The sequence below is a fragment of the Uloborus diversus genome, chromosome 4 (assembly GCF_026930045.1).
Source record: "Uloborus diversus isolate 005 chromosome 4, Udiv.v.3.1, whole genome shotgun sequence".
NCBI classification, from domain to species: Eukaryota; Metazoa; Arthropoda; class Arachnida; order Araneae; family Uloboridae; genus Uloborus; species Uloborus diversus.
In genome coordinates this window covers 183656913-183669166 of record NC_072734.1, presented here as the reverse complement: position 1 = coordinate 183669166, position 12254 = coordinate 183656913, and positions in this window count along the sequence as shown.

Genomic DNA, 12254 nt, shown 5'->3' with positions numbered 1-12254 from the left:
AAACACACATACCCCACACACACAAACACACATGCCTACATACACACACTCGCGATTGCGAAAAACATAATTTGAATTCAAGATGTCAAAATTCAAATTAAATAAAAGTATTCTTTTTTTTTGAAGTACTCGCAAATCGACACAGATGTAGCTCTTTTAGGTCTAAAAAAAACTTTAACACATGTTTAACTTAGTTGAAAAACAGGAGAGATCTATGTTGATACAATTTAACAAGAAGTTCTATCTGAACTAGACGAGCCTACTTTCCCGTATACCCATACTACTTTCTAATACCTGATCAATATTCTCAAAAATAGCTAAAATTGCAAATTTTTTCAAACATATTTTTAAAATACTTTAAGCTGAATTCTAGGAATAAAATATTCCTCACTCATTTAAAAAAAATTTGATGCGTAAAAAAAAGAAAAAAAAACGAACAAATAAAATAGCAGCAACTTTTAAACAAAGCAGCTAATACATTTTTTTCTATTAAAAAAATCTTTACCAGCTTTCAAAACGAAAAAAAATAAATAAATAAAATTAATAAGCTCATTAAAATAAATAAATAAATACATCATATCAAAAACAAAAATTCGTTTCTTTTTCCGCTGTTGCCAAAAACATTTTTTTAATGAATTAATACACTTACCAAAACAAAAAAACAAGCAAACAAAAAAAAGAACAATAAAATGTCAACTTAAAAATATATTTTTCGCTGTCAAAAAAAAAAGAAAGAAAGAAAGAAAGAAAAAAAAATCGTCTGCGCATATCTTTATGCAGAAACATAAATGACTTCGAGTTTATTCGCCAAAAACTGAGTACCTAAATTAAAACTTAAGCGTAAAAATAAAAACGAGTCATATAACAATAATTATTTCACAGTTAAAACCATAGCTGCGGAGTCGAAGTCGAACTCAATCTCATTTTGAGATAAAGCAGTCGGAGTCGAATATTTAAGAATCGGAGTCACTCATTTGTCCTCCGTGTATAAATTTTTGCCAAAACTACGAAGTCAGAGTCGAAGTCGAGGAGTCGGAGTCCGATTAATTCTCGGGCACAGGAGTCGGAGTCAAGTGCCCCTAAATTCTTGGAGTCGAAGTCTGGAATTTGGCGTCAAGAGTTATTTCCAATAAAATTTGTTTGAAGTAAATCCGACTTCAAGTACGGAATCTACATTGACTTTCAGTTTCCCCGTAGGCGCTTTTGTTAAGAGATTTGAACTGTTCAAAATTAAACGGAAAATTGTTCAAATCAAAAAGTAATATACGGGAATGAGGTGTCCTCGCCGAGATCTTTCGAACAAAAAAAAGTTTTTTCGAATCGGACTATTCATTCAAAAGTCATTAGGGGGGGGGGACAGACAGACCGACAGACCGACGAACCGACAGACATACCGACAGACATTTTTTTCCATCTCAATACCCTACTTTCCCATTTTTGATTTTTCGATATTTATTTCATTAATTTATTTATTTTTCACTTTTTTCTGTTTTTCGCGATATTTTTAAGATGCATTAAGCCTTCTTTCATGCCTTTTTCTTCTTTTTCTGACTTTTACTGGAAAGTCGGCTAAAAAATAGTAGTTTTAACAACGTTAGCTCAAAACCAGCAGTTACGTTATCGTATTTATTTTATGTGGGTTTCTGAAAATTGAAAAATATGAAATAACTAATTGAAAGCCAGCATTCCTATTGCTTGCATCTCAAACCAAAATTATGTATGAAATAATTAAATTCTACTTTGTTCGCAAGCTGGAAAAACAACTCGAATTTTATGTAAAATATAATGATATATTTTTTAAAGAAAATACAATTCATCTACTGGTAGTTCTTCTTTAAATGTTTAGGGGCAACCCTATAAAATGGACCATTTTCTTTCAGTACATTTTTCAAGCATTCAAAACGCATCATTAATTATGTTAGAGTGTAGAATCAGAAACATAAATAATAAAATATATTTAAACCATATTTAAAGATCATTTTCGATAAAATTATGTTTCTAAATACAAACAATATTGCAGTCCTTAATCTGTAGCAGACTAAACTGAAGAAGAGAAATAAATCATCTCCATCTTGGAAAAAAAGAATTAGGAATTTAGAATATCTTCAACAACACTTAACTGAATCACAGATGGAGATTTATGCAGGAGTAAGGAAATTATACGTTAAAATTCTCGCACGCACAGCTGAACGGGAAAACCTTTCTCATAAATGTGCATGGAAAAAAGACAGCTCTGGATATAGACAGAAGGTTTCAGCTTTAAAAATGACAGTGTTAAGAAAACTAATGTCCTCGTTTTTCCTTTCTTTTTAAAAATAAAGTTCAAAATTCTTCTTGAGCAAGAAAAATGAGATGCTTTGCTGCACCTGCTAAGGTTCGGCAACGTTATTCTTCATTCCTCTAAATGGATGGGAGAGAATTCTAATTTTTGGGATTACGTGTTTTTGCAATTTCAAGGAATGCACAACGTCTTCTTTGGGAGGTCTTCTTTTTTCCTTATTTTAAGCTACAACGTTCTATTAGCAGGAAAATATTAAGTGGACCATTGAAAGAAAATGTTTCTTTAACTAATAATTCTTAGTATGAAGAGATTAATTTTCAATAAACATGTTCGTATAATTATTTGTAATTATTTTACTTTTTTGTATTTACTTAATGATTTTGTTATTGTTCTTGAGGCTATTATCAGCAAGACAAATTCTGCTTCCCGAGGTCATATTTTATGTTTTGTACTTGATGTTTTATCCCTTCAATAAATGTTAGCCGATGTTGTATTTACCACTACTGGTACCTAAACGGCTTTGCCCGTAATAGAAAATTAAAAGGTCTTTTGGTTCACCTGTATATTTACAAATAATGTATGGTGAATTTTCTCGCCAATTGGCTTGTACCCATGTTACGGTTCCACGTTATGATAATGTCGTAATTTACTCGTCCATCTCATGAGAATTTTGCTCTTAAAATAGAAATTAAAAAAGAACCACATCAAATTTTCAAAAAAATCGCTTCGCGTTGCACACCCTCATGCTACAAACTAACTATGTGCCAAATTTCATGGAAATCGGCCGAACGGTCTAGGCGCTATGCGCGTCACAGAGATCCTGATAGACAGAGGGACTTTCAGCTTTATTATTAGTAAAGATAATGCACAACATTAAAAAATAAAATAATATTATTTCAGAGGAAAAAAAAAGAGCTGACGTGCAGAATCGCGAATTAAATAAGGAAATGCAATCATGATAGCCGTGTGTTTGGGGGAAAACAACACTATTTTTTTTTTCAAGTTAAATATGTTCTACATGTAAAATTTAATGTTTGTATCGTAAAAAAAATATAAAAAAAATATTAAAAAAAAAATAAATAATGATGTTGTAACTAACATGTTTATATTGTTTGCCGTGTCAAAAATGCTATGCTGCCGTATGAAGGTAAAAGGTGTAAACTGCTTTTTTTTTTTTTCATTTTTCATTTGTTTTGCATTTTTGTCATCTATTGTATAGTAGCTTTATTGTACCAGCTTATTTGGTTTCCACTGAAAATAAAACACGAAAAAAGAAAAAAAAAAGCCAAATTCCAACATTCTTCTATTGTTAGAATGGAATACAAAACGCTAATGTTCAAATATCTTAAAAATTAATCTCTGCAGGTATTGCCCATTAGCTTCCCACTGAAGCATATATTCTTTCTTATCAAATAAAAGAACTCATTTCTTTATAAATTAATCTTTTTTAGTTAATGCAGTAAGGGAATGTCCCTATGGAACTTTTTGATGCAGATTTCCAATACTCACTCAAATTATTTTCTTTACGCAAAGTTTTTGTTCAGTCAAATGTGTTAAGATATTTATTTACCCCCTTATTTTTCTATATCAAGCGTATTGTAGAAAGCGCATGATTCACAACTAAAACAAATGTGGCGATAGATGGTTAGATTTGCTGTTACTGTAATACCAACGTGGTGATAGTCTCATTGGCATAGGGTAACTTACACCGCCAGCTCAGTCAATTCCAGTCAAGGACTGCAGTTTCGTGCTTATTAGCACTCATCAGCCCGGCATAAGAGTGACTGAGCTGGAGGTGGAAAACCTCTTAAGGAAGCCAAGAGTACCAAACAAACTGGTAGCTAATACAGAATTAGCACAGACCAGACGAGTGACCGAAGCAATGGTTCGTTTCAACTCGAATATTGCAGGCAAGGCAGGTATATTCAAAAAGTTACCGCCCTATAGCCTGTTCTAAGGCAGAAATACACCGCAGAATATACCTGCCTTGCGTTCAATCTTCGAGTTGAACCGAACCATTGCTTCGGTCACTCGTCTGGTATGCTAATTCTGTATTAGCTACCAGTTTGTTTTGCACTCTTGGCTTCCTTAAGAGGTTTTCCACCTCCAGCTCAGTCACTCCTATGCCGGGCTGATGAGTGCAAATAAGCACGAATCTGCAGTCCTCGGCTGGAATTGACTGAGCTGGCGGTGTATTTCTGCCTTAGCCCTGGCTATAGGGCGGTAACTTATTGAATACAGGGTCACTTATTCGTAACATATTCCTCCTGGATAGAATCAAGTTTCAAAAATTCTGTACACCATTATTATTCAAGCAGTGACCCTTCGCGTGCGACCCGCTGAATCGTCCAAATGTGATCCGACATTATTCAAAAAAAAGTATGGTAGGTTAAATTTATATCTAGTTGCTTTTAGTAAAATTGCACATAACAAGTAAAACTGATTGAAACACGATTATGCCTGTCTTATTCTTCAAACAAAGGTGAAGTCAACACTAGTACTTGTTAGAAAACAGGCATTACCTTCAGATTAACTTTTATATTTTACGCAGTCTTCACTCACCGAAACTTTAGTTTCAAAAATTGCTGCAACTGTGATAAATGAGTTTGATTGTATTTACCCCATGTTTAATTTCACGCCTACTGATCCCATGTTTTTATGCACCTATAAGTACATCTACAATAATACATTGTCAATCAAAATTTACTTTTTTTCTTTAAAAGAACAGCCTAATAAGTTTTCAATTTTGTTTTCACTCTTTATTTAATTGCATTATTATTATTATTATTATTATTATTATTATTATTATTATTATTATTATTATTATTATTATTAGTTTTCAGCCGCAATTTTAGAATAAAGAATTAACTTTGAATTATGCGTTCCAAACAGTTTCAAAGCTTTTTACGTTTCAAATTATTTTACTTTTACTAAAAATGTGTAACAAGATTTTAAAATGGAAACTGACAGTATAATATATTTTCTCTTACATAATTGCACCATTGCTAAAGCAGAACAAATACACTCTAACTGATATTGTCCGTCTCGAACTTTTTAAAAGCTTTCCAAAACAGCCTTCATTGCAAACAGGAGCAGCTCCCAACCACGCTTAGAAATCAAGCAGCAACTTTCGTAAATTGTACATCAAATGTTGCACTCTATTGTTAGCGCAACGTATCAAATCTTGAAATGTAATACCGTTACAGCTGGTATTTCAAATCAACGTCAATACATAATGCATTACCACCACTCATCTATCTCAAACACACGTCACGCTCAAACTGTCAACGGGGGCCACCGACGATGGCGTTCTCTGATGAATTGTTATCCTCATGGAAGCTCAGCACCTGTTACTGACAATTTCGGAAACGTGCGCTGGAAGCACAAAGGGGGGTCCATGCTTTATGGTAATGAATTGTAACTAAACCATTGCATAGAGTCCTTGCCCGATTGCAACTCACAGCAAGTTCGAATCAGTTCGAACTGAGATATCTTTTGCAAAGGAAGGCTGATACGTCTGGCTTCATTTTGAGTCTAATAGATATTAGTGAATAATTTGAAATGATATATATATATATATATGGTGATTACAATTAAAGTTCCACTTTCAAAACACTGTAAAAACAAAACCACTGGTCAGATAGACCTCAAATTTCAACGGAATGTTATCGAAGAAGGGTAAAAACGTACGGCAGAAAAAAAAAATGTTGGAATTTTTAGCAATGGCGCTGCAAGTATCAGAATATGTAAATCAAAGCATCTGTGATGCGCACGACTCTTTGAAGTTGTTATAAAAACGCCAAATACACGTTTTTTCCCTCATTTCTCATCTGAAAAGTTCACTATGACTGTCTCAATGAAAGACCTGGCCGTCCCGATCACCTGATCTTAACCCGTGTGACTTCTGGATATGGGGCTATCTGAGAGCTACTGTGTTCAGTGCTCCGATTGAAAACTTCGCTGAGCTGAACGCATGCATTGCGCAACACACTCTAAACGTGACGCCGGAAACACTTCAATCAGTCTTGGATCATGCTGTTTCTCGATTTCAACTTGTTACAGAAAACGGGGTACATCATATCGAACATCTTTTGCGCCAGTCTCACGAAAATTAAAGACCGATTTGATTTTTACATATGCTTTTTTTGCGGTTTTCGGCTTCAGGACAATTAAAAACCGATTTTTCCCATCCAATATGATATGATCTTGCCGTGTTGGATGGGCTTACTTAACTAACAGTATCACACCTGTAACCTCGTGCATGCTGAGTAGTACGGTGGTTTGATGTATAGTTTACACCTTAGGTAATATTTTATGGTTTATTAGTCATTTGTAGTCGATCACTGTTAAATTATGCTTACAGAGCCATCTATTGCTAAAAATTCCAACTTTTTTTTTCTTCTGCCATCAAGTTCCCCCCTTCTTCGATAATATTCCGTTGAAGTTTGACGTCATTCTGACCAGTGGTTTTATTTTTACAGCGTTTTGAAAGTGGAACTTTAATTATAATCACCCTGTATATATATATATATATATATATATATATATATATATATATATATATATATATATATATATATATATATATATATATATATATATATATGCGTAAAAGGAATGCACAGCAAAGATGAAAAACGTTTAAGAATATTCATAGAGGCAGTGTGGTACATAGTGCGAAGTGTTTGCCAATGGAGACTTTTACCAAAACTTATGGTAATTACGGTATTAATTATGGTAATTGTAGAAAGGAATATAAAGTTCACATTTTAGCATAGTTTATTGAATGTCGCCATGAATTTAGTTTCAGTAATTTGTTTAGCGTATTTTTTAAAAGTAAAACTGCGAAAAGTATTTCATACCTATCAAACTATTCGGATTTCAGAAGGAATAAAGGAGGAGATAGTGACGTCTTCAATTCTTGAAGAAAGGAACCCAAGTCACGTGATATATTTGATAGCAAAATATTGAAACAAGTCAGGTTTCTTCCACTTGTTTCACGCATAACGTGTCTCCCATTCATCGAAGTTGAACCATGTGACTTGAGATTTTAGCCTAATTGTTTCCAAGGCCAATGTTTGGGCTTGCTCCCTCCAGTTACTAATTACTGCTCTAAGGGCAAAACGACACAACTACATCGTTAATTTTCACATAAATTTATTGCAGAGGAAAAAAATTAAAAAAAAGAGTAATTAAAAAAAATTGAATATTCTTTCATAGAAAGGGTAAAATGGTAATATATTTCCGTAACCACGGGCTATTTAGCGTAAAGTCCACGCATACAAAAGTTTATATTTGGTCAGCTGTATAGTTTATTGGCTCATTGCAATCAATATTTTTAATGCTTAACCATTTCACTCAAAATATTAGTTTTGATATTTTACATAAAAGGTTACAAGAAAACCCTAAAGGATTCTAAAGAGTTTTTCCTTATATTCAAAGGATACGTGTTAATAAAATAATCGCTAACCGTTCTAGTATATCTTAAACTTTAAAATTTAACTTCGTTTATTTATCCATATGATTGCTTGAAAAACCTTTTTGAAGTAATTAGGATTTGGCTTTTCCTGAGTATCTATCTTTTTCAGTTAAATTCAATCTCACGATTGAAGTCTACGAATAAATAATTATGTAATCAGTAACGCGGCACTTTAGGAACTCACAGCAGATAAAAACGAGCTGTTGTGTCCCTCACATGACTTCTTTTTACTGCAATTTAATGTCATTTCCCTGTTATTGGTAATTTTAATGTGATTCAATAGTTTACACTCTAAATATCACCAACAGTGGCCAAATTGAAACAAGATAGAAAAAAAAATCGCTAAATTTGTCGCCAAGTTGTCGATAAAACTTGGCGACCAAAAGACTGGCGATATATTGCCAAGTGTCCGCCAAATTGCAACACCACTTGAGTTTACGTCGAAATTAGCAATGATTTCAACCCCAAAAAGGGGCAAAAGACCCCCTTAGAAACATTCGAATGCAACCAAAAGGAGAAGTGCACAACTAGACCCCACTAGGAGTCTACGTACCAAGTTTCAACTTTCTAGAACATACCGTGCTTGAGTTATGCGACATACATCCGCACATACATACATACGTACATACAGACATCACGAGAAAACTCATTCTAACTAACTCGGGAATCGTCAAAATGGTTATTTCGCGTGTCTATACGTGCTTAGGCAATTATCCACGTGTGGTCGAGTCGAAAAAAAAACTCAATATTCATTCGGGGTTGAGCAAAATGGAAATTAATGTCGATTTTTGAGTTAAATTTTTTTCGCGATTACAATACTTCCTTTTTTGTAAAAGGAAGTAAAAACGAAACAAAAAAGATAAAAATGTTTAAAAAAATGGAAAAAACGAAGTTTTAACACAAAACTTTTTTTTTCTAATTTTATTAATGGAAATTTACGTTCACGAAGTCTTGCGCCAAATTTAAAAGAATACATAAAATCTTAATTAGTCCCTCAGATGAGCATTTTATCTTACAAACACAAACGGACAGAATTATAAGTATTCCATAACTTTCCAGTTCCAAAGAAAACACTACTTCGAAAGTATTGAAGCATATCCGTGTTTCATTTTTGACTTTCAAACTGTCTTTCATCAAAAACTGAAACAAGAAAAAAAAAATCATTTAAACGAAACACAAACACGAAATGAGATGAAAACACAAAGTGAAAGTACACTAACTAAAAGACAGGAGAGAGTTTACCTTCGCGATGCCTCTCTTTGCCAAAGGAAAACATTATTTTCTGCTCCAGTTACTGTTTATTCAATACTATACATATTATTATCTGCTTCGCTGTTCCTTGACAATCTTTTGTTATCTTGGCGAATCGAATTTCTAGCTTAGAGGCATTTCACAGGACTTTAAAAAACTTTTTAGCAATTCGATAAATTATTGTTAAGAACATTAAAACGTTGAAAAACTTTGCTAATTTACTTTTTCTTTAGACTGGCGCGCTAAAACTTTATCGAGCGATGCATAAATTAAATAAATAATAAGAGGATATAGGTTTTGCGTTTCAATTTTATTCAATAAGCTTGCTAACTTCTTTATGGTTTTTTATGTTTCTGGGTTTCATTTGCTGCTGATCTTTCAGAAAGTTAAAAAGAAAAACCACATACGTTCTTGGTGTGCCGCACATCAACTGGACATTTAAAGTCTTTCCTTCACAAAAAAAAAAACAAAAAAAAAAAAAAACTCCCAACTCTTGAACTTCAACTTCGTAATGAGAATGAATTTTTTCTTCGGCTCTATGGGAGAAAAATCCGTTATCTTTACTAATAATAAAGCGGAAAGTCTCTCTGTCTGGATGTCTGTGACGCGCATAGCGTCTAGCCCATTCGGCCGATTTTCATGAAATTTGGCACAAAATTAGTTTGAAGCATAGGGGTGTGCACCTCGAAGCGATTTTTCGAAAATTCGATTTTATTCTTTTTCTATTTCAATTTTAAGAACATTTTCCGGAGCAAAATTATCATAAGATGGACGAGTAAATTACGAAATTATCATGACGTGGAATGGGAGAACGAATGAACATAGCCAATTGGCGAGAAATTCGCCATCCATTATTTGTAACTATAGAGGCGAACCGAATGATCTTTTAATTTTCAACTACGGGCAAAGCTGTGCGGGTACCACTAGTCTTATATAATTAAAAACTGAGCGTATGTATCTATGTATGTACGTATATATGTACCTATGTATCTATGTAGTCATCTTTGTCCAAGTTTCTTCTCCCGAAAGGCAGTGAACTGACCATTGAACCAGGTATCGATGGATTCGTAATCTTCCCGTCTTTATGTTTGGCTATTGAACATAATTCTCCGATAAAAAAAAGCGGATACATCAATTAAAAACTATAATTTATGACACTTATATTTCGACATAAAGTCCTTATTTTTCGAAGGCTTTCCTCCACTCAAATTATTATTCAGTGCTTCATCTCAACTTTCTGCAACAATAATTTTTCTAAAATTTATAGCGTGAAGCATAGACTAATAATAAGAGTAGACCGAGCTTTCCTAGACTTGCTGATGAAAAAACTGGTTCGTGGATACATCATGTGACTGGTGGGAGGCTTGGCGAAAATTTTGGCAGCATGGTTGCTAGATGGCAACATTATCTATAGTTTGGCCCTCGACATGTATTTTAAGACGTAATGTGTTTTCATTATAATTTTTTTCCAGGTACAGAGATTGAACTGTTTTTCTTTTAGATGTGCATAATTTTGACATTCGTAATTAGTTTTTGATCAGTTTTCAGTAACTTTTATTTCATTTGGAACTGCTACGTCAGCATTGGCGTGAACGTAATGGCGTAAACGCAAAAATGTACTAATGCTTTTGCGTTAACGCAAAAATGTACTAATCGGTATCTTAAATTGAAATTGTAGGTAAAAATCTTACTGTTTGCCGATTTATTTTGGGCACTTTCATCTTTAATTGCTTAGAAACTTATTGAAATTGAATATAGAAAATGCACAGTACTACCTAAACGAAAAACTCACTGTATTACCAAAATATTTACAACTTAGAATAACAAATTTACAAATCGTACTCCATAAAAGATTATTCTTCCGTGTTCCAACAATTTTATTTATTTATTTTTCGCGGGCGTTGATTGCTTGCTACGATCAACGCCCGCTGTTGCTAAGATATCTACCAGTCACATGGTTTGGTTTATAAGCAGCAAAAGGGTTGCCATAGCTCGGTCTTTTCTTATGGAGTGAAGTCTATGGAGTGAAGAAAAGCATTGAGATGAAAGATCTGTTGCTATTTTTTTTCGAATTTGAACAAGTAAAAATCTTGCTTTGTTTTAAAGGCTTTTCCTGTAATCGGGGAATTTAAAATGTTTCCTTTTTGGTTATTTTTCCGCAATCGGCCGCAAAATTTTAGTTTTTTTTTTTTTTTTTTTTTTTTAAGTCTGAGTGTTGAACGCGTGTCACTCAACTTAACTTTTAATTTTGAGGTGGACCGTGCAAAGCCGGGCGACGCAGATAGTTTGAAAATAAAAATTCCTTGAAAATGTTTAACATCTTTTTGCAAGTTTGTACCTTGTATGGAATATCATATTGTGTTAACTGGCCGACTAAGTGGAATACTGGTTAGACGCTGGACACTTGGACTCAAAAGCGCAGGTTCGTTCATGGCTCCAGTCGGCTGATTTTTAAGATACAGAAAACTGACAGTATTCATATTTTATGATTATGCAGAGTGTAAAAGATCCCTCGAACACTCGTTCGACTTAGAGTGCTCTTGGCCAAATCAAATTCCTAGAGTAGTTTCGCATCAAATAAGAACTCATGTGCCTCTATCTGGTAGGAAAGCTGGGCTAATTTTCATCCACCGATAATAGTGATGCATGAAATAATGGATGTAATTTCCGGGGAACGCTCTAAGTGTGCAAAAGGTTAGTGCCTAAACGCAAATCCGTTAGAGATTTTAAAAAATGTGTTTTCTCGTGTACTAAATCTCGTGTACCCTTCCAATTTTTACTTCATTTTACAACGTAAATTGACTGCTGCAATCTTTGAAATGCTAATTTAAATTTCCATTTTACTCAACACTGAATGCACACTGTAAAAAAATTCCAAAACGTTACTGAGTATTTCCATGTAACATTTCAGGATTTCAATAGTTTTTATCTACTTCTTGGAAGCATCAAGTATCATTGTCAAACAGTTTCCTGAATTGCTACAAGTTGTCCGAGTGCAGACTTCTCTCTGTTGCAAAAAATATTTTTAGCTCCCAGTTTAAAGATTAACTGAGAGTATTTATCAGGAGTATCGGCTTCAGTTCAGCTACGGCTTGTCCATGCTGATTAAACTTCCAAAGAGAGCGGATTAGTATGGACTTCGTAGCTTTGCAAAAATTGCAATCAAGTGAGATGCTTGATACGTACTTGCAATTCTGGCTTAGCTTTGGCCATGGGTGCATTACTGCTTTTAGAACAGTCTTG